Here is a 26,972-nt window from a genome sequence, read left to right on the forward strand (position 1 = left end):
TCTTTGCTTTCACCATTTCCCATGCCTAAAGTACTCATCCACTTCTTCCTCACTTGCTGAATTCTTACCTATATAAAAATGGCTAATTTAAATGACACCTCTTCTAGGAAGCTTTTCCTCATCTCTCTAATTGGTAAGGACCTTTATCCAAAGATTTGGGCTCTTAAACTTAGACTGCCTAATGAAGCCTAATGTCAGAATAATGATGGTTTTAATTGCATAAAATAAAATGCAGAGGCTTAGAAAGGAAATCAATTATCAGTTAGTATTTTTTAAGTTCATGAACCCTAAGTTAGAATTTCTGGTCCTAGCAAGTTGTATCTCTTTTGCACTTCTGCATGGTTTTGTATAGCAGTTATTTGTCTGTATGTCATATCTCCCCCTCCCCATTGCAGAGACAATGTCTTTTCAATATCTATCAACAAAATGTTAGGCTTTATCAATGTGTTAAATTGAATTGAATAATTTTGGCCTCAAAATTATGACCCTCCTCCCACCCTAACTTTGCTTGTTTTGTTTGTTTATTTTTGCAAAAAGTGGATATTAGAGTATCCTAGGAATTCCCAGCTAATTTTGATTATATAGACTTAAAAATTAATTTTGGAGTTTAAATAGACCAGGTTTGAAATAGGATAATGAACATTTGAAGTTCATTGGCTTACTTTTCTTTTAAAAATATCACATCTGCTTTTCAATATGTAATTTTCAATAATCCCCAGAACACTGGCTTTACAACTGTGAACATGGTCTAATGGAAGGTTCTTCTTGGATGCTATTAATGTCAAGCCTGTGTCCATAATGCAGAACCCTGCCTTTGTTGCCTTATTTTTAATTTATAAATTCCATTTCAAAATAGCAGTGAAACATGACAGGCAGGGCAGTTTGGGGAAATTATGACACTTTTCAGGTAGTTAAAGATCCTGCCTTCAGCTATCATGCCTTGTTATACCACCTGAGGCATACAATAATCACCCCCCAAACGAGCTTACAACCCATCCTGCCTTATTACTTAACTATGTCATCTATACTCCAATGCATCTAGTGAGCATTCACTAAATGGAATATGGGTATGAAGGGTTGATATATATCTCTTCAAGTGTGGTGCAGGAAAACAAGTTCCTTTATCATTTTCTACCTACAATGTATTGTCATTTAGTTAGCATTTAAACCTGTAAACAATTTCCAGGTAGATGCTTTTGAAGAAGCCATATCTCATACCTGAATTACTGCAACATTCTCCCTGCTGACTCTAACCTCTAATCATCTAATCCCTCCTGAATATCACTCCTAGCCCAATCATGCTAAAATGCCAGTTATTTCTAGCCATTACTCTGTTGAAAAGCCTACAATAGTTTCATATTATCTACCATATTAAGCATAAACTTCTCTAAGCAGCTTTCGGTGCCTTTCTGGATATGGGTGTTACAACTTTTCAGACAAGTATTCTCACTGACCCCAATATAATCTACGTTTACAAAATCTCACAGTCCCAAAATGAAAAGATAACTCAGTATACATGTAGTACAACCCATATCAAAAAAGGATTTATTAGATTTAAAAAAATAATAATAATTAAAACATAGAATGATCTACATATTTCTATCTATACAATATCTATAGAAAAATTGTAGTCATGGAATTAAAAAAATTATTATAGCTTTTTATTTACAAGATATATGCATGGGTAATTTTTCAGCATTGACTCTTGCAAAACCTTTTGTTCCAACTTTTCCCCTCTTCCCCCTCCCACCTCCCCTAGATGGTAGGTAGACCACTACATGTTAAATATGTTAAAGTATATGTTAAACACAATATATGTATACATATCCATACAGATATTTTGCTGCACAGGAAAAATCAGACTTAGAAATAAGGTAAAAATAACCTGAGAAAGAAATAAAAAATGCAGGCGGACAAAAACAGAAGCAGTGGAAATGCTATGTTGAGGTTCACACTCATTTCCCACAGTTCTTTCGCTGGGTGTAGCTGGTTCTCTTCATTATTGAACAAATATGTTAAGAATTCTTACAAGGTGATAAGTCAGTGGAATTGATAGAGACAATAGTTGTTTATCAGGGGGCTTAACAGTTCTCTAGATGTACTTAGTGCTTACTACAGTTCCACAAGTTTCACACCTTTAAGATAGCATATATAAGCTAGGACCCTCAACCAAGATGGACTTTGGGTGATTCACAAGCCAGGATTCAGTCAAGGAGATTCATAAGCCAGAGACAGCAGTCAGGCAGAACTAAGGAGGACTGAGAAGTGGTAGCAGGCTGTCCTGTGGAGAACACTGAAACCAAGATCCAGAAGGCCTTCAGAAAACCTAGCTGAGTCCCAAGTGAAGGAGACAAGATTTTGAAGAGACAATAAAGGATTTGGACTTAAACTCCTGGATTGATTACTGAAAATGAAATGAAAGCTGCTCCAGAAGCCCCCCAAGAAACCTGCTTCTAGAGAAGATTATATTTTAGAGAAGAACATTACACAAATAGAACTGATTTGATTTTTTTTATTTTGTGGTAAATAATGATTTCTAGTTCTTCTTTGGTCATAAATTCCTTCCTCTTCCACAGGTCTGAGAGGTAAACTATCCTGTGTTCCTCTAATTTATTTATAATCTCATTCTTTATGCCTAGGTCATAGGCCATTTTGACCTTATCTTGGTGTACAGTATTAAACGTGGGTCAACGCCTAGTTTCTGCCATACTAGTTTCCAATTTTCCCAGCATTTTTTGTCAAACAGTGAATTCTTATCCCAAAATCTGGGGTCTTTGGACTTGTCAAATACTAGATTATTATAGTTATTGACTATTTCATCCTGTGAACCTAACCTATTCCAGTGATCAACTAGTCTATTTCTTAGCCAATACCAAATGTTTTTGGTGACCTCTGCTTTATAATATAGTTTTAGATCTGGTACAGCTAGGCTGTCTTCATTTGATTTTTTTTTTTATTAGTTCCCTTGAGAGTCTTAATCATGGAATTTTTATGATGAATTCCTTTCAAGATAGCTGATGCATCTACATAAACTATATACAACCTTAACATTGGGTACCTATTATGTGCACAACATATGACAGTGTAGAATAGTGAAGAGTTCAGGAAATACAGTCAAGGAAGACTTTTATTTGAACTATGCCTCCAAACATTGTTAGTTGTATGAATATGATCACAAACTTTTCATCTCTCTAAATGCCAGTTTTCTTATCCATAAAATGGGGATAATGACAACTATTATAACAGAATTCTCAGAAATATTGATTGAGATAATATACAAAAAAAATAAATGACTGCTCAAAAAAGGAGTGAAAACACCATAAAAGGAGGTGGTCATGCCCGCCCTGACATCTCAGGAAGGGAGATGAAAACACCAAAGGAAATGGGAAATCAAATCAGATTAGCGAGTTTCTGAAGGGGCTCACTCTTAAAACAGATATACATAAATATTGTCTACATAAAGTATAAAGTATATATATATGAAGTTATGGTTGTTGTAATTTTTCATTCTTCTCAGCTTATTACTGATCTATTTCAGATAGAAATCATCCAGAAAGAAGCTATTTTCCTATTGTCCTTTTATATGTATACTCAGCTGACTTTTTCATTAATAAACTTACTGTTTTTCAATGAAGTAATTCAGGGCAATTCCAATAAACTTATGATGAAGAGAGCCATCTGAATTCAGAAAATGACTATAAGGAATGAATATGGATCACAACACATTATTTTCATCTATTGTTTTTGCTATTGTTTGCTTGCTTGTTTTTTTTTTTTTTTCCTTATTTTCTTCCCTTTTGATCTAATTTTTCTTGTGTAGCAGGATAAATGTGGAAATATGTTTAGAAACCTGGATGTTTATATTGAATTACTTGGTGTTTGGGAAGGGAGTGGGGGGAAGAGGAGAAAAATTTGGAACACAAGGTTTGCAAAGGTAAATATTGAAAACTATCTTTTCATGTATTTTATAAAGCTTTTTATTTTTCAAACACATGCATAGTCTTCAGTATTTACCCTTGTAAACTTTATGTTCCAAATTCTTTTTATTCCTCTCTTCCTTCCTCAGAAAGCAAGTAATCCAGTATGTTTAACATGTGCAATTCTTCTATACATATTTCCACAATTATCTTGCTGCAGAAGAATGATCAAACCAAAAAGGAAAAAAAAAATGAGAAAGAAAACAAAATATAAGCAAAAGCAACAAAAACATGAAAATGCTATGTTGTGATCCACAGTTCCCACAGTCCTCTCTCTGAGTGCAGATGGCTCTCGCCAGCACACATCTTTTGGAACTGGCCTGAATCACCTTACTGCTGAAAAAAGCCACATCTATCAGAATTGATCTTTGCATAATTTTCTCGTTGCTGTATATGATGTTCTCTTGGCTCTACTCACTTCACTTAGCATCAGTTCATGTAAGTCTCTCCAAGGCTCTCTGAAATTATCCTGCTGGTTGCTTTTTACAGAACAATAATATTCCATAACATTAATGTACCATAACTTATTCAGCCATGCTCCAACTGTAAGGCATCCTCTCAACTTCCAGTTCCTTACCACTACAAAAATGGCTGCTAAAAATATTTTTTCACATGTGGGTATCCTTTCCTTTTTAATGATCTCTTTGGAATATAGGCCACACCGATAGAACAAAGGGTATACATAGTTGATAGTATTTTGTGTATAGTCCTATAATGCTCTTCAGAATGGTTGGATCAGTGCCGACTTAACCAACAATGTATATGTCCCAGTTTTCTCACACCCTTCTAACATTCATCATTATCTTTTCCTGTCATCTTAACCAGTCTGAGAGAAAGGTAGTGTGGTACCTTATAATTGTCTTAATTTGCATTCAGTAATGATTTAAGTGTTTTTTTTTTCATATGATGAGAAATGGCTTTAATTTCTTCATCTGACAATTGTCTGTTCATATCCTTTCACCTTTATCAATTGGAAAATGGTTTGCATTCTTATAAATTTGAGCCAATTTTCTATATATTTCAGAAATAAGTCTTTTATCAGGACCATTGGATATAAAATTTTCCCCAATTTTCTGCTTCCCTTTTGATCTTTTCTGCATTGGTTTTGTTTGTGCAAAAAACTTTTTAACTTAATATGATCAAAATTACCTATTTTTGCATTCCATTTTACATGTAGTTTGAAAAATAAAAAGCTATTAAAATTTTTAAAATACTGTTTTTTCTCATATAATTAAATAAATGCATTGAATATAATCATATCTTTTGTTTACTATAAGAAAACTTTTTTGGACAACTTCAGTACAATGCAGTAATTCCACAAAATAAAAATATATTAGGTACCTATTATGTGCCATAATAGGTTTAGTATTAAGTGCTGAGAATACAAATTGGAAAAAGAACAGTCCCTGACTTCAGGAACTGACAATCAAATGATGGAAAATAACACATAAAAAGAATCAGAAATGAGTATGGTGGTCACTGTAGAGGGTATCATCATTCTGAATTATATCTTGAGATGAAAATTGAAAAGTATGATGGAGACAGAGCCAAGATGGTGGAGACAAGGCTGTGTGCTCACCTGAACTGTCCCCAAACCCCTCCAGGACACCTTTAAGCAATGACATTAAACCATTCCTGAAGAGGAAAAATCAAAATAATTTTCAAACCAAAGAACTCTTAGAAGGTATCAATAGGAAAGGTCTCACCTACCAAGATGAGAGTGGAACATAGTCCATCACAGTTACACTAGCACAGATCAGATTAGAAGGCATTAGGATCAACTGAATAATCTGTTGTGGCAGTTGCTTTCAGAGCTATTGATCCACAGACAGTAAGGGGATCAGATCAAAAGGAGATCACACAGTACCTAGAAGATGCAGTGGCTGGAACACTGATCCTGTAGTCAGGAAGACCTGAGTGCAAATCCATCCTTATGCACTTAACATTTCCTCCCTGTATGATTCTGTGCAAGTCACTTAACCCCAATTGCCTCACTTCTCCTCCCTCCCTACCCCCCAAAAAATGGTGTATTTTTGCTGACAGTGGGGGCAGGAATTCAGTGATTTGTCCATACTCCTATCTGGATCACCATCTTGGATGGCAACCCCTAGGCCAAGGAGGAGTACTAGCATACTAGAGCTTGCATATGAAGTGGACCAGAGTCCTTTGTTACAGTTCCAAAGGTAGGAAAAAGTATTCTTGTGGTCATTGATGGATCAGAGCATAGGCCATAAGATTAGTAAACCTATTCCTTCTTAGATCATACCACTTTGGAAGAACTGAAAATTTATAAGTCTCTAGAAGTACTTCTGAAAATAGTTGAACTAAGTCTCTAAGCCTTGGGACATTGTACCCTTCACTCTGGAAGCAGAGCCCCATTTTAATAAAGGATTAAAAGTCAAAAAATAGGATGAAAAATGAGCAAATAATAGAAAAATTTCTGATTATAGAAAGCTGGTTGTTATGATATGTTTGTCCTTCATTCTCCAAAAGGACTGTGACATCAAGGAGGTGATGCCATGACATGCAAATGAATTGGATGTAAGTGAAGGAAGATATACAAAGTCACCTGCTTTACTTTCCCCTCTAGAGGCGTCTTGGTCCAGTCATCAGATATAGATCAAGATGACTGGAGATGGCGCCAGATGAAATGGGAAACCTTGGTTATTTTAAATTAAGATCTTCAACAGTTCTCAGTTTGACAGAGGCCACACCCATTTAATGATTAAGGCTAGGGAGAATTGAGGCAAAGAATCCCCTTTTTCACCTAGCCCCTCCCAAAATCTAGATAAATAAATAAATGAATGAATAATCTGGGAGGGAAAGACCCTCAGGGTTTTTGGTCAAAGCAGAAATGATTGCTATTTGCATTCAATCTGAAGCAATTGGGAACCTAACAAGGACTAAATGGAGATTATTCTAGAGCTTATTGGTGGTCAATTAGAATCAAATTGGTTATGGTTAAGACCTGGTCCTTAAGAAAGAAAGCTAGCAGGTAAACCCCAAGATATCTTGGGAGGGTTCAGATACACAAATGAGAAAAAAAACATTATTTTAAGAACAATTGTAAATAAGAGTATGTTACTATGCTGACAAGAAAAATCAGGACACTCAGAAAAAGATCATACAGTTAAAGCACCTTCATCCAAAGCTTTCAAGAAAATGTGGATTGTTGTCAGACCATGGAAGGGCTCAAAAATTATTTCAAAAATCAAGGAAGAAAGGTAGAGGAAAAATTGAAAAGAGAAGTGAGAGTGATAGTGGAACCCTGAAACTGTCCTCCTCAAAACTGTTCTCCTTGACTTTTTCGGATGAGCCTTGAAACTCTCCTGACAGGGACACACCCTTCAGAGCAGCTAAGTGGTTTCATTAAGATTGGCTCAACTCTACTCAACTCAAATTTAAGTGATCTCATTTAGCTAGAGATCTGGACCTGATATTTCTATTGAGTAGCTACACCCTCTATTGAGTTGAAAATTAGTCCAGGACCACTCCTACATAGCTCTAACTTAAGTGATCTTATTCAATTGGTCTGGGGGCAGTGACAACATTGAAGTAATTTCATTCAATTGAAACTTCAGTCTCAGATTTCCTGTTAAAGGAAAATTTGGGGCTCATTTCTTTGCAGAATATCCACAGCAGGATTGTGCCTTATCAAGGAACCTCTCTCTCCTTTGGCAAAGCTGCCTATTAGGACCCCTGCCTGCTAAGAAGACATTCTCTTCTCAGTGTTAATATCTCTGTTTATCTCTCTGCCAGGATTCTCTTCTAGGACTTTTATCTCTCTGCCAGGACTTTGTCACTTGAAAGTCAGTCTTACTAGTAAAAACTGGCTTCTGTAGTGCCAACAATAAAATTCCTTTTGCAGTCTATTATTTTGGGTTTATGAATTCTTTCACATTGGACCTGTGCTGACCAAAGAGGGGTACCCACAACTCTCCACAGTGCCACTAACCATATCAAGAGTGATGAAAGAAAATCATGAAAAATAAATCAACACCTTGTGATGAGGTCTAGATATGGGGTACCTAAAATAAATTAAGGTTTAGTTGTGGTCTAGTGGCAGGTTCGGGGCAGGGAGTCAAATGGAGCTCCCCTGCAACCCCACTGGATTCGGCGCAAATGAAGTCTAGAAGCAACGTGAGAGTTCTCTGTAAAATAATTTATAGGCCCAAAAAGCTAGATTGATAAAAGAGGTTTATTATGGGGTTTGAAAGTATTATGGGGTTTGGAAATAAGGTTAAAGTATAGTTAAGGAATAGGTAAAGGTAGAGATAAGAAGGACACTGGACACAGAGTTCCAGTGGACAGAGGGTCCTGACATGCCAGGCCTAATTGTGGCATATTTGGAACCTCTACCAGGAGAGGGTCCCAGCTTGGCTCTTTTATAATGAGAAATTTGACTAGAGAGGCCTGTGGATGTAGTCCCAAGTTGGCTCAGATCCAGGTGAGGCTGGGACAGGCCTGGATCTTCTATTGGAATTCAAAGGGATCAGGATTTGTGAATCAAAAAGTTCTGGATTGATAATTACATCAAGTAGGAGGAATTGGGAATCAGAAAGAAAGGAATCTTAAAGGGACCATATCCGCATCACTTGGTAAAGGATAAACAACAACAACAAAAACTAAAGAAAGTAACACCTTATAAAACAAACTAGGCAAAATGGTAAAAGAGGGAAAAAAGCCAATGAGGAGAAGAATAGATATTTTAAAAAGGAAAATTGATTGAATAAAACTATAGGCACAAAAATTCATTGAAAAAAGATCCTTCTTAAAAAATAGACTTGTTCAAATGGAAAGGTGGCATTACAAAGTTACTGAAGCAAATAATGAATTAAAAATGAGAATTGAGCAAATGGAAAATGACTTTATGGGCCACCAAAAAAACAATAAAACAAAAGCAAAAGAATGAAAAACTAAAATACCATATGAAATATCTCACTGGAAAATAACTGGCCTGGAAAATAGATCCAGAAAAAAAATAATTTTAAAATTATTAGACTGCCTGAAAGTCATGATCAAAAATAATGTCTAGATATCATGTTTCAAGAAATCAAGGATAACCATACTTAAATTTTAGAATATGAAGGTAAAAAATCTCCTGAAAGAGATATCCAAATGAACTCCTAGGAATATGATATCCAAATTTTAGACCTCCCAGATCAAGGAGAAAATATTGCAAGTAGCCAAAAAGAAAGAATCCAAATATCATGGATCCACAATCAAGGTAACCAAATATTTGGCAATTTTTCTTTGAAGGTAGAGAGTTTATAATACGACAATGAAGAGGGCAAAAGAGCTAGGATTAAAACCAAGAATCACCTACCCAGCAAAACTGATTATAATCCTTCAGGGGAAAAAATGGATATTCTATAAAATAGAGAAATTTCAGGCATTAGCAATGAAAAGGCCAGAGTGGAATAGAAAAATTAACTCTGAAATACAAGATTCAGGAGAAGCATAAGGAGGTAATCAGGGAAAAAGAAACCATAAGGGACTTAATATAGGTTAATCTATTTACATTTTTACATGGGAAGATGATACTTGTAATTTATAAGAAGTTTCTCATTATTAGGACAGTTAGAAGGAGTATATGTAAACAAATGGTACAGATGTGCATTGAACTAGATAATATCTAAAACAAGAAAATTAAGGGGAAAGAGAAATGTACTGGGAGAAAGGGAAAAGGAGAGGTGGAATTGCATAAAATATCTACCTTAGAAAAAACAAGAAAAAGGTTTTATAGTGGAGGGTAACAGGAGAAGAGAAGGAGTGACAGAATCTTATTTGCATTTGAATTGGCTAAGAGTGGAAATAACAGGCACATCCAATTGACTATAGAAATCTATCTTACCCTGCAGGAAAGCAGGAGGAGAAGGTGATATGAGAAGTGGAGAGGGAGATAATAGAGAGGGCATATTGGGTGAAAGGACAAGGTTCAGAAGCAAAACACTTTTGAGGAGGAACTAGATAAAAGGAGAAAGAGAATAGAATAAATGAAGGAACGGAAATATAGTTAGCAATAGTAATTGTGAAAAGAATTTTGAAGTAAGTTTCTCTGATGAAGACTTCTTTTCTCAAACATATAGGAAACTGAGTCAAATTTATAAAAAAAAAAAAAATAAGAGCTATTCCTCAATTGATATAACAATTGAAAGATATGAATAGTTTTCAGATGAAGTAATCAAGCTCTTTATAGCCATATGAAAAAAAAATACTCTATTTTTTGGAAGAATGAAAATTAAAACAATTTTGGAGTAGTACCCATATCTATTAGATAGGCTAATGGATTAGAAAAGGAAAATGACAAATGTTGGAAGGAATATGGAGAAAATGAGACATTAATGCATTGTTGGTGGAATTATGAACAGATTCAACCATTTTATAGAGCAATTTGTAACTGTGTCCAAAGGGCTATCAAATCAGACATATTCTTTGACCTAACAATACCAGTACTAAGCATGCATTCAAAAAGAATTTTTTTTTTTTTAAAGGCAGCTTTTTTTCTCAGAGCAAAGAATTAGAAATTGAGGAGACATTCATCAACAGGGGAATGGTTAAACAAATTGTGGTACATTACTGTGATAGAACACTATTTTGCTATAAGAAATAAGCATCATTCTCTCAGAAAAACCTGCAAAAGACTTCCATGAACTGATGCAAAATGAAATGTACTATGTGCAAACAACAGCAATATTGTAAGATGATTAGCTATGAATGACTTGGCTATTCTCAGCAATACAATGATATATAAGAACTCTGAAAGGCTTATGAGGGAAAAGCTATCCATCTCCAGAAAAAGAACTGATGGTGTCTAAATATAGACTGAAACATACTTTTCAAAATCTTTTTTTTTCTTTTAAAACATTGATAATATAGAAATATATTTTGCATTATTATATATGGATGACTTGTATCTAACCACTTTCTCAATGTGAGGGAATAGGCAGGAGAAAAGGAAGAACATTCTGAACTTAAGTTTTAAAAATAAACGTTAAACTTTTTTTTGCATGTAATTGTGGAAAAATAAAATACTAAATAAGAAAATGAAAAATATCAGACACAACCATTTTTATCAGGTAGCTAATAGTATATATATAGTATAATAGTATATTCTTGTGGAGAAAAGATCAAAAAAGTTTCACTTTTGATATATAATGGAAATAGTAAATGTGGTTGATATTCAAAAGAGGGAGAGTTTACTCCAGGAGAAAGACTTCATTTAATTAAACTGAATTTGAGGGGATTTAAGCTATTCCTTGAAGTATTGGCAGTATTGGGTAAATGGAGGGAACAGAGAGCAGCATATCAGAGAAGACTAAGAGTGTGGAAGTAATGACTGGAAATACACAGGTGAACAATGTGAACAAAAATTAAATATGACCTATTTTAGGGGTTGTGAGACTCTAAATGCAGTAAAGTATTTATATTGAGAATATAGTATTTTGACCCCATGGAAGGGTCTTGCATAAGATATGAGCAATTGATGTAGTTTTCCCCCTAGCTAACAATTTGACTCAGTCCATAATTAATATTCACTAAAGGTCTAACTTTCACTTCTGCTGGCCAGATCATAATACAATTTTTATCACAATCTATCAAATTTATCATTCATAAAGGTACAAAATTGATAACCCAAAAGATTAAGTTGAATTCATCCCACTCTATTTCCTTTAAAAATAAATATAGAAACTCCTATCTGTTATTTAAACTCCATTACAGCTTATATTTAACACATCTTTCCAGTCTTATTTCACTTTACTCTTCCAGGTGCACTTTATTCAAATATAATCTACTTTATTCCTTGTTTTTGACATACAGTCTCTCAGCTCTGTATCTCTGATAGGCCATCCACCAATTCTAGAAAGTTTTTCCTCATTATATCCAGCTTTTGGAATCCCTATCTCAACCAAAGCTCAATACAAGTAGTATTTTCAATATGAGCCTTTCCTGATCCCCATAGTTGTTAGCACTTTCCCTGAAAATTAGCTTTGCAATTAACGTAATTAAAGAAAATCTATGTACATATTTTACCTTTAAGAATAATGCAAGTTCTTTCAAGAGAGGGAATAATTTTACCTTTGTCCTTGTGTCCCATTCACCTTCACGGCAACATATGAATAGTGGGGAGAAGGCAGGCATCAGAATCAAGAAGTTTTGAGAACAAGTTGTTTACCTGCTACACATAAGCTGGATGATATTGTTTATGATTATGAGCATCTCAGTGCTCCAAACCATTTTTCCAACATTATAACATAAAATAATTGTAAATCAACATTGCCCGAGACTGTTTTTGTATAATAAAAGCAGAATTGTTCTGGTAAATATTTAGCAATTGACCATCAGAGGGAAAAAACATACAGATGATACACTTTCAAGTTTAATAATATCATTAACATTATCTCCATAACTTTTTAAAGTCTTAAGCAATCAATAAAACAGCAAATCAAGCCCTAATTTGAAGTGTTAAGTGATTTCCGAGGTTCAAATGCTCACATTGAAAATTCAAGAGTGAACCCTTGTTATAGGTCAATGTTGAATTCAGCATGCCATTAACCAGAAATTTGCTACATCAATAAAATCACAAATGTTGTCTCCTTTACCTTCCCCAATCTTAATACCTAAAACATAGTAGATGCTTAATAAATGATGGCTACACTTAATTTAATGAAATTACAAGTGAAAAATAATAATTTTATAAAACTTTATATTTTCCACAGAGCTTTTACCATCATTATTTTGTTTTAATTCATGTGATTCATGAATTAAACAACCCTTTAATACATTCAGAGTAACTATTATTTTTCCTCTCTTATATATTTTCTAAATACCAATTTAAAATGATCATGTTTTAAACACTGTGGAAGAGAATGAGAAAGATTATGAGAAGTATCATTTCCTTTTACAACATAAAGCAATAATGATATGGCCAAAAAAAATAAAAATAACAATATTACCCATTTTGATTTACAAATTCAGTGCTATATCAATATCTCAAAGTATTACTTTATAACCCAACAAAAAGAATAACTATATTTGTCTAGAGAAGTAAAAGGTCAGAAAACTCAAGGGAAATAATACATTAAAAAGGGGGGGTGGAGAAAGAATTAGTAGTACCAGATATCAAATCATCAAAAGTATTTTGTGTAAATTTAGAAATATAGCGCTTAGAAATATACAGAGCTTAATGAGCAGGACAAATTAAATAACTAGTAAAAGAAAGCACATGTGATAAATCTAAAGACTCCAGATTCTGGGGTATTTGGCTTCAAAAAATGGTGGGGAAATAAAAAAGCAGTGTGGCAGAAATTAGGATTAGACCAACACTTTATACCATATAACAAAAGGAGTTAAAAATAGTTTTATGACACATACAAATGACTACATTATAAATAAATTAGAGGTACAAGGAATAAATGAACTTTCTGAATTATGGAGAGTGGAAAAATTTATGACCCAATAAGAGATAGAAAGGAACATAAAATTTGAAATTCACATTTTAATGGCATAAAATTTATGTTTTTATGTCACAAACATCAGTGCAACTCAGATTAAAAGATAATCATATAACTGGAGAAAAAATACTTCAATTTTCTTAGATGAAAATCTCATTTCCACAATACATGAGGAACTGATACAAATTTATAAGAATAAGAAGCACTCTTCCCCTAATAAATATTCAAAGGAGATAAGGAAAGGGCAACTCTCAAGAGAAGAAATTCAAGCTATCAACTCATAGGAAAAAATATTCCTTATCACCAATAATTAAAGAAGTGCAAATTAAAGGAACTCTGAAGTTTTACTGAGCAAAGTAGGAAAAAAAAGAAAAATTATAACTGTTGGAGAGAATTTTTTTAAAATTGAATTGTTGATGGAGCTATGATTTTGTGCAGAGATTCTGTAAAACAATTTATAATTAAGTCTCCAGAGTTAGTAAAACGTACATAACATTTGACCCAGCAATACTATTTTGTCAGTCTACACCCCAAAGAAATTAGAAAAAGATGAAAAGGACATATCTGTACAAAATATTTATAACAGTTCTTTATGTGGTGGCAAAGAAGTGGGAATTAATAGGGTGCTCAGCATTTGGGGAATGACTGAATAAATTACAGCATATAAATGTAATAGATTATTATTGTACTCAAAAAATGACAAAAGAAACAGTTTCAGAAAAAAACATCTAAAACATATAAATGATGCAAATTGTTTTAAGCAAAATCAGGAGAATAAATTATACTATAACACCAGTATTGTAAAAGCAAACAATTTTTACACAAGAACTTTAATTAAAATGATGACCAATGATGATTCCAGAAGCTCTATTATGAATATAATATCTGGACTTCCGGTTAAGATGGCGGAGAGGAGGCTCACAGTTGCATAAGCTCCGCGCTTTCTCTCACTATCCACTTCATTACAAGCCTCTGAATCAATGCTTGACTGAAAAAAACCCACAAATAGTTACCAAGAGAAGCCATCCTTGAGATCCGCCAAGAAAGGTCTGTCTTTACTGGAGGGCTGGGGCGGTTTTAGATCGGGCGCAGGCGGCGGGCAGCAGCAGTGAGAGCACGGGAGCAGAGCTGAGAGGGGGTGGGGAGTGATCGTAGCCGTCTCTGCGGGGAGAGCTTCGCTACAGGTTTGGAACCTGCAGCAAGTCAACAGCCCAGCAGAGAAGCTAAAAACACCGGGGCTGAAGAATACAACCGCAAACAGCTGGAGTCTCTCAGGACCTGGCCGCCCCCCCCCCCCTTCCCCCCCCTCAGTGACTCAGCACGCTTTGGGATCTCAGAGCGCAGGCGCAGCACAGTCCTGCTAGTGCCTCACTGCTGCCCCCTGCAGTCTGTAGAGGAAGCTCGATAACACACCCAGCCCGCCCCCCCCCCCCCAAAGAAAGACTCCAGTTTTTTTCTGTTTTTCTTTGGTAGTTTGTCTCTGATTAATAGACAGAATGAGCAAGAAGCTGAAGAGGACTTTAACCCTTGACAGCTTCTACACAGATAGAGAGCAGACTCTAAATCCTGAGGAGACTAAAAACAGGCAGTCCCCAGGTGATTCCCCAAAGGAGGAGATCGTCTGTTCCTCAGCACAGATGAACCTCATAGAAGTGATTAAAAAGTGATTAAAAGGGAGCTAGAAGAAAAATGGGGAAAGCAGAGTGAGGCTTGGCAAAAGGAGAGGGAAGCTTGGGAAAAGGAGAGGGAGGCTTGGCAAAAGAGCCTGGAGAAAGTTAAAGAGAGAGTGGATAAAGAAGTAAAATCCTTGAAAAATAGGATTAGTGAACTGGAAACAGAAAACAGCTCTCTAAAAAACAAAATTGGCGAAATGGAAAAAAATTCCACAGAACAAAAGAACTCAATTGGACAATTAGAAAAAGATTTTAAAAAAGTGAGTGAAGAGAATACTTCACTGAAAATCAGAATTGAACAAGTGGAATTGAATGACTCGAGGAGACAAGAAGAATCAGTCAAGCAAATCCAAAAAAATCAAACAATGGAGAAAAATGTGAAATACCTTCTGGGGAAGACAACAGACCTGGAAAACAGATCCAGGAGAGACAATCTGAGAATCATTGGACTCCCAGAAAAACATGATGAAAAAAAGAGCCTGGACACTGTCTTCCAGGAAATTATCAAAGAGAACTGCCCAGAAGTCATAGGAACAGAGGAAAAAATAAACATTGAAAGGATTCATCGATCACCCACTGAAAGGGATCCTAAAATCAAAACACCAAGGAATATAGTGGCCAAATGCCAGAACCCTCAGATGAAAGAAAAAATATTGCAAGCGGCTAGAAAAACCCAATTCAAGTATCAAGGAGCCACAATAAGGATCACCCAGGATCTGGCAGCATCCAAATTAAAAGATCGAAGGGCCTGGAATATGATATTCCGAAAGGCTAAGGAACTTGGTATGCAACCAAAAATAACTTACCCAGCGAGAATGAGCATCTTTTTCCAGGGAAGAAGATGGACATTCAACGAAGTAAGCGAATTTCATCTATTTCTGATGAAAAAACCAGAACTTAACAAAAAGTTTGATCTACAAATATAGAACTCAAGAGAAATCTAAAAAGGTAAAGATTAATCTTGGGAACTATATTTTGACTATATAGATGTATAAAGAATACATGTATACCTTGTTCTAGAAATTGATGTGGAAAGGACATTGTACCAAAAAAAGGGTAAAGTGGGGGTAGTACATCTCATGAAGAGGCATAGGAAACCTATTATATCTGAGAGAAAGAATGGAGGGGGATGAATATAGTGGGTATCTTACTGCCTTCAGAATTGGCTTTAAGTGAAAAATCTTAAGACATATTCAATCTATGGTGAAACTTCTCCCATCTCATTGAAAAGTGAGAAGGGAAAAGTGGAAAGGGAAGGAATAAGCTAAGCGGAAGGGAATACGGGAACTGGGAGGGAAAGGGGTAAGATAGGGGGAGGAACTCTAAGGCGGGGGGAGGGACACTAAAAAGGGAGGGCTGTGAGAAGCAAGGGGTGCTCACAAGCTTAATACTTGGAAGGGGGGGAAAGGGGAAAGAAGGGAGGAAAGCATAAACCGGGGTTAACAAGATGGCAAGTAATACAGAATTGGTCATTCTAACCATAAACGTGAACGGGGTAAACTCCCCCATAAAGAGGAAGTGGTTAGCAGAATGGATTAAAAGCCAGAATCCTACAATATGTTGTTTACAGGAAACACACCTGAAGCGGGGAGATACATGCAGGTTAAAGGTAAAAGGTTGGAGCAAAATCTACTATGCTTCAGGTGAAGTCAAAAAAGCAGGGGTAGCCATCCTGATCTCAGATCAAGCTAAAGCAAAAATTGACCTAATTAAAAGAGATAAGGAAGGACACTATATCTTGCTAAAGGGTAGCATGGATAATGAAGCACTATCTATATTAAACATATATGCACCAAGTGGGGTAGCATCTAAATTCTTAAAAGAGAAACTAAGAGAGCTGCAAGAAGAAATAGACAGTAAAACTATAATAGTGGGAGATCTTAACCTTGCACTCTCAGAATTAGATAAATCAAACCAGAAAATAAATAAGAAAGAAGTCAAAGAGGTAAACAGAATACTAGAAAAGTTAGATATGATAGATCTCTGGAGAAAATGTAATGGAGACAGAAAGGAATACACTTTCTTTTCAGCAGTTCATGGAACCTATACAAAAATTGACCATATATTAGGACATAAAAACCTCAAACTCAAATGTAGTAAGGCAGAAATAGTAAATGCATCCTTTTCAGACCACGATGCAATGAAAATTACATTCAACAAAAAAAGCAGGGGGAAGTAGACCAAAAAATAATTGGAAACTAAATAATCTCATACTAAAGAATGATTGGGTAAAACAGCAAATCATAGACATAATTAATAACTTCACCCAAGAAAACGATAATAATGAGACATCATACCAAAATGTATGGGATGCAGCCAAAGCGGTAATAAGGGGAAATTTCATATCTCTAGAGGCCTATTTGTATAAAATAGAGAAAGAGAAGGTCAATGAATTGGGTTTGCAATTAAAAATGCTAGAAAAGGAACAAATTAAAAACCCCCAGTCAAACACTAAACTTGAAATTCTAAAAGTAAAAGGTGAGATCAATAAAATTGAAAGTAAAAAAAACTATTGAATTGATTAATAAAACTAAGAGTTGGTTCTATGAAAAAACCAACAAAATAGACAAACCCTTAGTAAATCTGATTAAAAAAAGAACGAGGAAAATCAAATTGTTAGTCTTAAAAATGAAAAGGGAGAACTCACCACTAACGAAGAGGAAATTAGAGCAATAATTAGGAGTTACTTTGCCCAACTTTATGCCAATAAATTCGACAACTTAAATGAAATAGAAAAATACCTCCAAAAATACAGCTTGCCCAAACTAACAGAGGAAGAAGTAAATATCCTAAACAGTCCCATCTCAGAAAAAGAAATAGAACAAACTATCAATCAACTCCCTAAGAAAAAATCCCCAGGACCAGATGGATTTACATGTGAATTCTACCAAACATTTAAAGAACAATTAACTCCAATGTTATATAAACTATTTGAAAAAATAGGGATTGAAGGAGTCCTACCAAACTCCTTTTATGACACAGATATGGTACTGATACCTAAACCAGGTAGGCTGAAAACAGAGAAAGAAAATTATAGACCAATCTCCCTAATGAATATTGATGCTAAAATCTTAAATAAAATATTAGCAAAAAGATTACAGAAAATTGTCACCAGGATAATACACTATGACCAAGTAGGATTTATACCAGGAATGCAGGGCTGGTTCAATATTAGGAAAACTATTAGCATAATTGACTATATCAATAACCAAACAAACAAAAACCACATGATCATCTCAATAGATGCAGAAAAAGCATTTGATAAAATCCAACATCCATTCCTAATAAAAACACTTGAGAGCATAGGAATAAATGGACTTTTCCTTAAAATAGTCAGGAGCATATATTTAAAACCATCAGTAAGCATCATATGCAATGGGGAAAAACTGGAACCTTTCCCAGTAAGATCTGGAGTGAAGCAAGGTTGCCCACTATCACCATTATTATTTAATATCGTATTAGAAACACTAGCCTCGGCAATAAGAGTCGAGAAAGATATAAAAGGAATTAGAGTAGGCAATGAGGAAACCAAACTATCACTCTTTGCAGATGATATGATGGTATACCTAGAGAACCCCAGAGATTCTACCAAAAAGCTATTGGAAATAATTCATAATTTTAGCAAAGTAGCTGGCTACAAAATAAATCCCCATAAATCCTCAGCATTTTTATACATCACCAACAAAACCCAACAGCAAGAGATACAAAGAGAAATTCCATTCAGAATAACTGTTGATACCATAAAATATTTGGGAATCTATCTACCAAAGGAAAGTCAGGAATTATATGAGCAAAATTATAAAAAAGTCTCCACACAAATAAAGTCAGACTTAAATAATTGGAAAAATATTAAGTGCTCTTGGATCGGCCGAGCGAACATAATAAAGATGACAATACTCCCTAAACTAATCTATTTATTTAGTGCTATACCAATCAGACTTCCAAGAAAATATTTTATTGATCTAGAAAAAATAACAACAAAATTCATATGGAACAATAAAAAGTCGAGAATCTCAAGGGAATTAATGAAAAAAAAATCAAATGAAGGTGGCCTAGCTGTACCTGATCTAAAATTATATTATAAAGCAGCAGTCACCAAAACCATTTGGTATTGGCTAAGAAATATTAGTGGATCAGTGGAAAAGGCTAGGCTCACAAGACAGAATAGTCAATTATAGCAATCTAGTGTTTGACAAACCCAAAGCCCCTAACTTCTGGGAAAAGAATTCATTATTTGATAAAAATTGCTGGGATAATTGGAAATTAGTATGGCAGAAATTAGGCATGGACCCACACTTAACACCATATACCAAGATAAGATCAAAATGGGTCTATGACCTAGGCATAAAGAACGAGATTATAAATAAATTAGAGGAACATAGAATAGTTTATCTCTCAGACTTGTGGAGGAGAAAGAAATTTGTGACCAAAGATGAACTAGAGACCATTACTGATCACAGAATAGAAAATTTCGATTACATCAAATTAAAAAGCCTTTGTACAAATAAAACTAATGCAAACAAGATTAGAAGGGAAGCAACAAACTGGGAAAACATTTTCACAGTTAAAGGTTCTGATAAAGGCCTCATTTCCAAAATATATAGAGAACTGACTCAAATTTATAAGAAATCAAGCCATTCTCCAATTGATAAATGGTCAAAGGATATGAACAGACAATTTTCAGAGGATGAGATTGAAACTATTACCACTCATATGAAAGAGTGTTCCAAATCATTATTGATCAGAGAAATGCAAATTAAGACAACTCTGAGATACCACTACACACCTGTCAGATTGGCTAAGATGACAGGAAAAAATAATGATGAATGTTGGAGGGGATGCGGGAAAACTGGGACACTAATGCATTGTTGGTGGAGTTGTGAACGAATGCAACCATTCTGGAGAGCAATCTGGAATTATGCCCAAAAAATTATCAAAATGTGCATATCCTTTGATCCAGCAGTGTTTCTATTGGGCTTATATCCCAAAGAAATACTAAAGAAGGGAAAGGGACCTGTATGTGCCAAAATGTTTGTAGCAGCCTTGTTTGTAGTGGCTAGAAACTGGAAAATGAATGGATGCCCATCAATTGGAGAATGGCTGGGTAAATTGTGGTATATGAATGTTATGGAATATTATTGTTCTGTAAGAAATGACCAGCAGGATGAATACAGAGAGGCTTGGAGAGACCTACATGAACTGATGCTAAGTGAAATGAGCAGAACCAGGAGATCATTATACACTTCGACAACGATATTGTATGAGGACATATTTTGATGGAAGTGGATTTCTTTGACAAAGAGACCTGAGTTTCAATTGATAAATGACGGACAAAAGCAGCTACACCCAAAGAAAGAACACTGGGAAACGAATGTGAACTATCTGCATTTTTGTTTTTCTTCCCGGATTATTTATACCTTCTGAATCCAATTCTCCCTACGCAACAAGAGAACTGTTCGGTTCTGCAAACATATATTGTATCTAGGATATACTGCAACATATCCAACATATAAAGGACTGCTTGCCATCTAGGGGAGGGGGTGGAGGGAGGGAGGGGAAAAAAAATCAGAACAGAAATGCGTGTCAATATAATGTAATTATTAAATAAAAAATTTAAAAAATAAATAAATAAATAAATAAAAATGAATATAATATCTATCTCTGACAGAAGAGTTGGATTAAAAGTATGTAATGAGATACATTATGTATATAACCAATATGGAGTTTTATTTTACTTAAAAATAATTTTTTGTTACAAGCAATTTGCTTTTCTTTTGGCAGGAATAGAAGGAGCAGGGAATGAATGCTTCTTCAGTGGAAAAAAATAAAAGAGAAAAATGAAGGAAGTAAGTAGATATCTTGTCTGAGGTCCAACTATGCAGATTATCCTAATATGACTCTGGCAGAGTAATTAATGGAAAATGAAGCACATTTATGATTGTTTCTATAATGTTCTACTTTCATCACTATACTTGAACTCTAACCTCTCAGCACCTGACTTGAGAAAAAAGAATGACACTTTAAAAGACCAGGTCAAGAAGAGTTTTAGAAAATATTCACAGAGAATGGAAATTGCACCTTTACCTCTGAATATGCCCCCAGTCTGTGGTTTTTTCTTTGGCTGGTTACCTAGCTCAGACTGCTATCCCTTCTCCCAGAACAATTTGCTCACTTTTCTAATTTGTTCTCTATTTTAGGCTTTTGAATATTAATCCCAGCTTGTTTATTCAGCCTTTAAATATTGTCCATATCCTGAACTGATGCTAAATGAAATGAGCAGAACCAGGAGATCATTATACACTTCGACAACGATATTGTATGAGGATGTATTCTGATGGAAGTGGATTTCTTTGAAAAAGAGACCTAATTGAGTCTCAATTGATCAAGGATGGACAGAAGCAGCTACACCCAAAGAAAGAACACTGGGAAACGAATGTGAACTATCTGCATTTTTGTTTTTCTTTCTTTTTTTTTTAATTTTTATTTAATAATTACTTTATATTGACAGAATCCATGCCAGGGTAATTTTTATTTTTATTTTTTTACAACATTATCCTTTGCACTCGTTTCTGTTCCAATTTTTTCCCCCTCCCTCCTTCCACCCCCTCCCCTAGATGGCAAGCAGTCCTTTATATGTTGGACATGTTGCAGTATATCCTAGATACAATATATGTTTGCAGAACCGAACAGTTCTCTTGTTGCATAGGGAGAATTGGATTCAGAAGGTATAAATAACCCGGGAAGAAAAACAAAAATGCAGATAGTTCACATTCGTTTCCCAGTGTTCTTTCTTTGGGTGTAGCTGCTTTTGTCCGTCATTTATCAATTGAAACTCAGTTAGGTCTCTTTGTCAAAGAAATCCACTTCCATCAAAATATGTCCTCATACAATATCATTGTCGAAGTGTATAATGATCTCCTGGTTCTGCTCATTTCACTTAGCATCAGTTCATGTAAGTCTCGCCAGTCCTCTCTGTATTCATCCTGCTGGTCATTTCTTACAGAACAATAATATTCCATAACATTCATATACCACAATTTACCCAGCCATTCTCCAATTGATGGGCATCCATTCATTTTCCAGTTTCTAGCCACTACAAATAGGGCTTTTACAAACATTTTGGCACATACAGGTCCCTTTCCCTTCTTTAGTATTTCTTTGGGATATAAGCCCAATAGAAACACTGCTGGATCAAAGGGTATGCACAATTTGATAACTTTTTGGGCATAATTCCAGATTGCTCTCCAGAATGGTTGCATTCGTTCACAACTCCACCAACAATGCATTAGTGTCCCAGTTTTCCCACATCCCCTCCAACATTCATCCTTATTTTTTCCTGTCATCTTAGCCAATCTGACAGGTGTGTAGTGGTATCTCAGAGTTGTCTTAATTTGCATTTCTCTGATCAATAATGATTTGGAACACACTTTCATATGAGTTGTAATAGTTTCAATTTCATCCTCTGAAAATTGTCTGTTCATATCCTTTGACCATTTATCAATTGGAGAATAGCTTGATTTCGTATAAATTTGAGTCAGTTCTCTATATATTTTGGAAATGAGGCCTTTATCAGAACCTTTAACTGTGAAGATGTTTTCCCAGTTTGTTGCTTCCCTTCTAATCTTGTTTGCATTAGTTTTGTTTGTACAAAGGCTTTTTAATTTGATGTAATCAAAATTTTCTATTTTGTGATCAGTAATGGTCTCTAGTTCATCTTTGGTCACAAATTTCTTTCTCCTCCACAAGTCTGAGAGATAAACTATTCTATGTTCCTCTAATTTATTTATAATCTCATTCTTTATGCCTAGGTCATGGACCCATTTTGATCTTATCTTGGTATATGGTGTTAAGTGTGGGTCCATGCCTAATTTCTGCCATACTAATTTCCAATTGTCCCAGCATTTTTTATCAAATAATGAATTCTTTTCCCAGAAGTTAGGGGCTTTGGGTTTGTCAAACACTAGATTGCTATAGTTGACTATTCTGTCTTGTGAACCTAACCTTTTCCACTGATCCACTAATCTATTTCTTAGCCAATACCAAATGGTTTTGGTGACTGCTGGTTTATAATATAATTTTAGATCAGGTACAGCTAGGCCACCTTCATTTGATTTTTTTTTTTCATTAATTCCCTTGAGATTCTCTACTTTTTATTGTTCCATATGAATTTTGTTGTTATTTTTTCTAGATCATTAAAATATTTTCTTGGAAGTCTGATTGGTATAGCACTAAATAAATAGATTAGTTTAGGGAATATTGTCATCTTTATTATGTTCGCTCGGCTGATCCAAGAGCACTTAATATTTTTCCAATTATTTAAGTCTAACTTTATTTGTGTGGAGACTTTTTTATAATTTTGCTCATATAATTCCTGACTTTCCTTTGGTAGATAGATTCCCAAATATTTTATGGTATCAACAGTTATTCTGAATGGAATTTCTCTTTGTATCTCTTGCTGTTGGGTTTTGTTGGTGATGTATAAAAATGCTGAGGATTTATGGGGATTTATTTTGTAGCCAGCTACTTTGCTAAAATTATGAATTATTTCTAATAGCTTTTTAGTAGAATCTCTGGGATTCTCTAGGTATACCATCATATCATCTGCAAAGAGTGATAGTTTGGTTTCCTCATTGCCTACTCTAATTCCTTTAATATCTTTCTCGACTCTTATTGCAGAGGCTAGTGTTTCTAATATGATATTAAATAATAATGGTGATAGTGGGCAACCTTGCTTCACTCCAGATCTTACTGGGAAAGGTTCCAGTTTTTCCCCATTACATATGATGCTTACTGATGGTTTTAAATATATGCTCCTGACTATTTTAAGGAAAAGTCCATTTATTCCTATGCTCTCAAGTGTTTTTTTTTTTTTTTATTAGGAATGGATGTTGGATTTTATCAAATGCTTTTTCTGCATCTATTGAGATGATCATATGGTTTTTGTTTGGTTGGTTATTGATATAGTCAATTATGCTAATAGTTTTCCTAATATTGAACCAGCCCTGCATTCCTGGTATAAATCCTACTTGGTCATAGTGTATTATCCTGGTGATGATTTTCTGTAATCTTTTTGCTAATATTTTATTTAAGATTTTAGTATCAATATTCATTAGGGAGATTGGTCTATAATTTTCTTTCTCTGTTTTCAGCCTACCTGGTTTAGGTATCAGTACCATGTCTGTGTCATAAAAGGAGTTTGGTAGGACTCCTTCAATCCCTATTTTTTCAAATAGTTTATTTAGCATTGGAGTTAATTGTTGTTTAAATGTTTGGTAGAATTCACATGTAAATCCATTAGGGAGTTGATTGATAGTTTGTTCTATTTCTTTTTCTGAGATGGGACTGTTTAGGATGTTTACTTCTTCCTCTGTTAGTTTGGGCAAGCTATATTTTTGGAGGTATTTTTCTATTTCATTTAAGTTGTCAAATTTATTGGCATAAAGTTGGGCAAAGTAACTCCTAATTATTGCTCTAATTTCCTCTTCGTTAGTGGCGAGTTCTCCCTTTTCATTTTTAAGACTAACAATTTGATTTTCCTCTTTCCTTTTTTTAATCAGATTTACTAAGAGTTTGTCTATTTTGTTGGTTTTTTCATAGAACCAACTCTTAGTTTTATTAATTAATTCAATAGTTTTTTTACTTTCAATTTTATTGATCTCACCTTTTATTTTTAGAATTTCAAGTTTAGTGTTTGACTGGGGGTTTTTAATTTGTTCCTTTTCTAGCATTTTTAGTTGCAAACCCAATTCATTGACCTTCTCTTTCTCTATTTTATACAAATAGGCCTCTAGAGATATGAAATTTCCCCTTATTACCGCTTTGGCTGCATCCCATACATTTTGGTATGATGTCTCATTATTATCGTTTTCTTGGGTGAAGTTATTAATTATGTCTATAATTTGCTGTTTCACCCAATCATTCTTTAGTATGAGATTATTTAGTTTAGAATATAAACTGCTCATTTTTGTTTTTCTTCCTGGGTTATTTTTACCTCCTGAATCCAATTCTCCCTGTGCAACAAGAGAACTGTTCAGTTCTGCAAACATATATTGTATCTAGGATATACTGCAACATATCTAACATATATAGGACTGCTTGCCATCTAGGGGAGGGAGTGGAGGGAGGGGGAAAATTGGAACAGAAACGAGTGCAAGGGATAATGTTGTAAAAAAAATTACCCTGGCATGGATTCTGTCAATATAAAGTTATTATTAAATAAAATAAAATAAAATATATTAAAAAAAAGAAAAAAGAATTCCCATTCAAAAAAAAAATATATTGTCTATATCCTTTAGCCTAAATAATCTAAACTCTGATCTGGTTTTCATCTTCTGATGGTACCTTACGCCAGTCCCCTTTACTTTTTACTTTTAAAATGTATTCTACTTCCTAGTGCTCTTGATCAGCCAAATTCATAACTTATTAGTTTCTCAAAACTGATATTTTCCATGACTTTCTCAGTAGAGGGACTAAGCAGGGGTAATACTAAGGACAGAACTTCTCGCATCAGTTTCATTTCATTTGGCAAATGTAGCAAATGGACAAGGGAAAAGCTTCTCTATTGCAGAAAGAAATAATAAACAACAAACAAAACCAAAAAAACAACTAACTTTTCTTTACACAGAACTGAACACTTTGTTTCATCCCTATTGTTTGTTCAAAGTCCTCACCTTGTTTTCTTCAGCAACTATTCTATTCTCAAATTTTTCTGTTGCCCCTTATTACTTAGCATTAAGGAATCTATCTAACTTTGTAGTATAGCAGGCAATATGTGTGCTCTATGAAGTTTTCTGACTAGATTCTAGAAAGCAAAGGTTCAACTTTTCTTACACGTATTGGCTTTTTTACCTTGGGGAAGTAATTTAACTTCTCATTGCTCCAGACAAATCTCTAGGACTTTAAAATACAGATTAATTGATCATCAGCATTGCTAGAAAGAATTCCCTTAAGAGTTGCTTACATTAATGAAGTGTCAGATCCAGGACAAAGGTATTTGGACATTTTTGCTTATGGCTTGGCGATATATTCACTGTGTGCTCCTAAAACAGTCTCCAGCTGTCCCAAGGTTATACATAACTATTTCTTCACTCTTCTTCAACCCGACATCTGAAGAATCAGGACACATCCTTATACATCCTTATTAGAAGGTATGAAGGCATATCTCCAAGGTCATTATTCTGATATATTCATGAAACAGAAAATACTAGTCTTTCTACATCTGCATCCTTTTTCCCTGCCCCCCTAAGCTATAGATAGTAATGATTGCTTGAGTTCATCATTATTTTTAATTATTGAATATGTGAATACAAGAAATTCCAAAAATATTTTGAAATTCAGGGAAGGACATTGTCTATCAAACCAGTTTGTACAAAATTGTCTTGGGCTTCCTGAAACAGACTTGTTCAAATGTGAATCACATTAGCATAAAACTTACCCAAGATGATTTTTTAAAAAGATATAAAGCCATGAGACATCTGTTTTAACATTATTTACAAGCAAACAATTGTTACTTTTATCCATTTTGGATATCTGAGCTCATATGCTGAAATCAACAGAAAGTTCAATTTTATCCAACCTCATTTACAGATGAAAAAATCCAGGCACAAAATTGTTATATAACTTGTAAAGTTCACACAGCTAGATAATGGCTGATCAAGAATTCCATCTAAGTTCTCCTGCATTTTATCCCTGTGATCTGCCTCTAGGCCGCCTCCATTGATTATGGAATCTAATTATAATTTTCTAAAAAGCACATAAATGGGACCAATTAATAGCCCATCATGCTGGTTCAAGTGTGGTTACTGGTTGGTAAAAACATTAAGAATTCTTTCAAAGTGCATTTGGTTACAGTAACCCATTCTGAAGGA

The sequence above is a fragment of the Antechinus flavipes genome, chromosome 3 (assembly GCF_016432865.1).
Source record: "Antechinus flavipes isolate AdamAnt ecotype Samford, QLD, Australia chromosome 3, AdamAnt_v2, whole genome shotgun sequence".
Taxonomy (NCBI): Eukaryota; Metazoa; Chordata; class Mammalia; order Dasyuromorphia; family Dasyuridae; genus Antechinus; species Antechinus flavipes.